Raw genomic sequence first — 5,714 nt, 5'->3', positions numbered from 1 at the left:
ATATATACATCCGAGCTATTCTGCAACCCATTCCTGAATAAGTTATTCAGGAATCGTTCCTAACTGCACGAGAACAGACAGCTAACTGTGTGAACTATACTAGTTAACTGTTGGGCGGACTTTTTCTAGCATCGCTTTTTCGCACAGTTTTTGGGTCGTAATTATTTAACCGCTAATCAAACTGATGCAACTAATATACCTTTGGATAGCTATTGAGAAGGAGCAAAAAACTCATTTTGGTTGTTTTCCCAAAATCCATCCGATTTTTAAACAAAATTCAAAAAATTGAAAATCCATCAAACAAGTTTTCAATGTTATTGTGAAAGGATTTTTCAAAGCTTTTGTCGGAATGATGCGTATGCTATACCGTTAGAAAGGTACCAATTAGCCCGAACTTTGGCATATATAACATGTTTTCGGATTTGCTACGGTTTAAGAGCAGTTTTCAAAAAACCAACATCATTTTCGACATTTTTTACCCGAACTGCTACAGTACATGCTAACTGCTCGAGCAGAATAGCTAACTGACATATGCTGACAAGCTAACTGCTGAGACTGAAGACAATTGTTATTTTCTTCTATACTTTTATCGTCAGGTCAAGTTAACTTCTGGGAGTGAAATAGCTAACTGACAGGAATCATAACAGTTAGCACCAAGTTAACTGCGGGACTGAAAATGTTTTTTTCTTTTTTGATTGGGTCACACTAACTGCGGGTATGAAATACCTAACTGCACGCGATGAGCAAGCTAACTGCAATGGTTGATAATACTTTTTTTTCTTTTTTTGTTTTTAATTATTTTTTCTATTTTTTCTTGGTCAAGTTAACCGCTGGGACTCGAATAGCTAACTGTCGAGACTGCAATAGTTAACTGTCAGGATTGAAAATATTATTTTTGTTTTTTGCCCGGTTCAAGCTAACGGCCAGGAGTAAAATAGTTAACTGCTAGGGATTGCGTCAGTTAACACTGAGTTAACTGTCGGGATTAAAAATATTTTTTGTACCTCACGCAAGGAGGGGCTCAAAACTGAACCCTCTCATTAGATTGCTATTTTTTGTACCTCACGCAAGCAGGGGCTGGAAAAATCATAATTGTGTACATCACTTAATTTTTTTGGACGCAAGATAACTGCAGCCAGTCCCTGAAACTAACTGCTCCATGAAATTGAGCATTGGCAAACTGCGCACCATGGATCGTGCTGCTGGCAGCATGGGGGCAAGAGCTAATTGAGCAGTGGTCTCTGTTTCTTTTTGGACCCCGATGAAATCCGAATGTTCAGATTTTAAGCATTTCATCCCAAACGTTTTTACATGGCAACTTTAGTTGACGCGAGGTGGCAAGTTTAGTTGTTCAGACATGGCAACTTTGTCCCTGTTTGTTTTTTTGTCAGAAAATTAATGTTTGCCAACCTCACATGAACTAAAGTTGTCATAAAAAACGTTCGGATTGCCATGCTTAAAATCTGAATGTTCGGGATTTATCATTGTCGTTCTTTTTTTACATAACTATCAGTAAAGCAAACTGCTCCTGGAAACTAAGCTAACTTATACACGAAATTGAGCTAGTTGTAGAGAGGTCACTCCACCAGTAAATCCCCATCAGGGGTCCTGCACCTCGTCGATCCCCGGCGCAATGGAGCAGAAGTTAACTGCTAACAGGAAAAATGATATTCACTGGATCCCCAAAATAATAAACCGGACAGGGAAGACGAAATGATAAACTATTTGATGGTTGAATACGCGAAATGATAAACTGATGACTAGAGCAATAAGAACACACTAAGAATGACTCAATTTTATTCCCAGGAAGACGAAACAGACACAAAAGATGAAGCAGGAGCATCACGGGTTCAACACCTCCAGATGATAAAATGATGAGAATAGAGTACACAATTGCTATAATTAATCAGTCACTTGTACTCTCAATAAGATCAAACAGACACGGAAGGAGTTATGAGCACTAGAAATTAGATTTCTTTAGCAAACTGCAATGCATCCCGGTTATGACCAAAATGTTTGTGTACCTTGCAAGCTAACTGCCAATTTTTTATATCAAGTTTTTGCAAAATCTTCCCATCTGTCTACCTTTCGGATGCAAGTCAACTGTACTTTATCTGCATGCATACATTTGCTCTTTTTTTGTGAAAACGGTTGCAAAATATGATTTTAACTACTGTAAATTGTAAAATTTAACTTCAAAATTAACTCACATTTAAAAAAACATGTTGTTTTGTTAACTGCACTTTTTTTGTAAAAGTTAACTTATAAAATCTACTCAGCTAACTGCTACACGGGTTCTTGTAAAATAAACTAACTGCTATAGACCCCGAACTAGTATACATTTGTAAAGTTAACCACTGTAAATTATGATGTTAACATCCTGTTTTTCTGGGTAGCCAATTTTTTTCTCAGGAACTGCTATCACACTCGAAATTAACACTTTTTCTGGGAAGGGATAACTGCTGAATTTTCAAACCCTGTGACAATTGAAACACCAATAGAAACAACAAATATTTTTAGAATACATAAACCATTCATTTTTCCCCTAACTGTTGCCATCTGCCTGCTAACTTCCACACACAGAGAGATATAGAGAGATTTTTGTGTTTGTGAATCCACCGTTTTGCGTGCTAGAAATAAGGGAACCTAACTGAACAATGCACAAACACATCCGATGGCGTGCATATATGGATGAAGACGAACCCCTTTTTATCTAGTTAACTACAGAATAACCCAAACCTACCCTATTTTCTTAATAACACATAACTGCTGAAACAGAAAATGCCTTGCAAAATATATCACCTATTTTTAGAGGAAACACAATGGCACCTCAAACTGACGACAAAATTAATTGTCCTAGTTGAGAAGTTATCATGAAGACACAGCAAGAATCAGACATGTACCTTGATCACCGGCTTTCTTTTTCCCTTCTCCCTTGCTGGATTCTTGTCCTCCCCATTCTCCAGTTTTTTTCTTGACTGTCGCTTCCTTTTATAATCGAACTACTACTGCATCAAAGAATATGAACATCAGAAAATGAACCATGGCCTAAGCCAACTCGTCACACACACACATCAGAAAATGAACCATGGCCTAAGCTAACTCATCACGCATACACAAGCACACACACACACACACACACACACACACACACACACACTTACTTCTAACTAGTCTTACTTAACTGCCGGGATGGCCGACCCTAACAACCTGCTGTGGTTGCTGCTAGCTGAAGCTGTAGAAACAACAACGGATAAGTGATGCCTCTGTGTGCAAACCAACTTTGCTTTTCCAAGTATAAAAAAGCTGATTGCTGCTTTCCACAGCGTCGAATCCACATATAGGGGCTTGAGGCGAGCAGCCGCCGATGGGGATGCGGCCATGGGGAGGCGGCTAGGGGCCGGACGACGCGCTCCCCACCTCCCGTGTGCAAGGGAGACCTCAGGATAGCTAGGAGAGCCACCACAAGAGGAGGAGGTCAGTGGATTCGTCGAGGGAGACGGGTTAGCTCGATCAGCTGTTAGGCGGCTCGACCAGTGATACGGGTCTGTTTGGGAGCATTGTGCTCCTGTATCTCGACACTGACGGGAAGCAGAGATGTCGGGGAGTAACTGCCAAGAATGGGTGGCTAACTGCTGAACGCGTGGATGGATCCACTGACGGCAAAGGTCCCCATGGTCCTGCTCCATGCCCAGAAATAGGGGCACGACGGGGGAGGGGGTACGAGGGCGATGGAGTCAGCTTTGACGGAGCCACCATTGATCTGGCACCCGAACTCTCTGGACCCCGGCAGCCAGTGAGTGGTGGCTCGACTCGGATCCGGGGGGCATGTCGTCACCCATGACGGAAAGTACGTCAGAGATCTGCGGGGGGAAGACGTGGAGGTGGTGGCTCACAGAGTTGCATCTGGCGGCGACGCGCAGTGGTTTTTGGCAGTGGCATCGCACGGTTAGGGAAAGGGGGTGGGTGTGGGGTAGACAGCCAGGGGCGGCGCTGGTGCGGGGAAGGTATCCAGGAGGTGGGTGCGGTCCAGGTTTTGTTCGGGACCTGCACGGCGGCGCAGCAACCGGCGGCAGACCAGAGCTCGCTCACTCCCTCGCGGCGCCGGAGCGCCGCTCGCTCACCCCCTTCGGGAAAAGAAACAAGGTAGTCGGGGAGGTGGTTTCCGAATAAGCTTATTTAGGAACTCTAGAGGGGGTTGCAGAATAGTCACACTCTATATATATAGAGAGAGAGAGAGAGATTGAGTGAGCGTGGCCCACCATGAGGTCGAAAGAGTGGCGGCGGCTTGGATGGACTGACCTAGATAGACAATCTGCGTGAGAGAGTATAGAGTGTGTCGATCGAGGCACGAACAGGGAGATATATCATTTGTGTGTGAAAGAAAACGAGGTTAAATGAGACTCAGATAAAGAGAGCGAGATTGAGCGAGTGTGGCCTGCCGTGCGGAAGAAAGAGTGAGACAGTCTCGAGGGAGTGACCTAGATATACAACGTGCGTGCATGCGCACGAGAGGTTGGGGGCTAGATAGGCAATGCATGTATTTAGCGCGAGAGGGTGAGAGGGAGAGGGGGGAGAGAGAGAGCTCGCTCGGCATGGGGTGCAATGGCAGGTGTGTGAGGTAAATACATTTGGTAACAGGAGTGGAAAAAGGGGTTGTGTAGTTGATAGACTTAGAGATCGAAACATGGAGAGAAAGAATGAACGTGTGTTGGAAACCGATAGCTTGCTAAGATGGTTAGGAGAGGAAGATTGACCGGTACAGGAAGTATGTAGTGTTTATGCGCGCGCGGGGGGTGCTAAAAACAACATTTGAATGTACATAATATGAGACTTAATATCGATGTTTCAATTCGGTGTACATTGTAAGATTTGAACCGAGGACCAGGCATACGGGTAATTATTTCGAATTCGTGCCATATTAAGTTTCGAAAAGTTGACATTGACTCAATTTGTTGTGCTATTTTGTAGGTCATATATTTGAATCCATCCAAAAGTTTTCTCACTACCATGGTGTTCATCACATACATATGAATTTGTATTAAAAAGTAGCATGGATACAGTGAAATGCGAAATCCACGTTAGAATTGGAGATTGCTACGTGACACACACTCTAATTCAAATAACTAACTACGTGACACACACTCTAATTCAAATAACTAATTATGTGACACACTCTAATCCATGTTAGCGTGGGTACCGTTACGATTTTTTTTCAAATAACTCCTCATTAATTAATTTATAGTACTCCCTCTGTTCACTTTTATAAGACCTTGAAGACATTTCAGACAATGTGCAAAACAGTTCATTTTAAGTTGTCTGAAACGACTTACAAAAGCGAACGGATGGAGTATCTCGTTTCGAATGACTAATTATTGCAAGGAAAACATGGGCATGGTAATACATACAGATTCGTTTGCAAATGAAAGAAGATTCGTTTCATTTGCATTCTCAAATATAGGCGCACCAGGCACACCAGGGTCGTGTCGGGGTGGACGCTGCTTCGGTGCCTTAAAGGCAACTGCCCTTGGATGACTGACATGTGGGCCAGCCACCTGTTGGGCCCACATGTCATGGACACAAAGGCAGGTGCCTTAAGGCACCGAAGCATAGTCCTGTCGGGGTGGTCGCGTGTGTCGGACGGACGCGTAGCACCCAGCTACCCAGCCCCCTCCTCCCCCCCCCCCCAAAAAAAAGGACGATGACAATATAAG

General features: G+C 43.5%; 1 long non-coding RNA gene across 1 annotated transcript; it reads right to left on the bottom strand.

The window, feature by feature from the left end:
- Positions 1 to 968: 968 nt before the first annotated feature.
- LOC119367971 lies at positions 969 to 3,891 on the bottom strand. Its single transcript, XR_005176477.1, has 3 exons — positions 3,165 to 3,891; positions 2,904 to 3,008; positions 969 to 1,649 (listed from the first exon to the last, which is right to left on the bottom strand). It is a non-coding gene; the product is annotated as an uncharacterized LOC119367971 (long non-coding RNA).
- Between the last annotated feature and the right edge of the window lie 1,823 nt (positions 3,892 to 5,714).

This window comes from Triticum dicoccoides, chromosome 2B, assembly GCF_002162155.2.
Source record: "Triticum dicoccoides isolate Atlit2015 ecotype Zavitan chromosome 2B, WEW_v2.0, whole genome shotgun sequence".
NCBI lineage: Eukaryota > Viridiplantae > Streptophyta > Magnoliopsida > Poales > Poaceae > Triticum > Triticum dicoccoides.
Note: the sequence above shows the minus strand (reverse complement) of the source record. Positions and strands in the feature narration are given on the sequence as shown.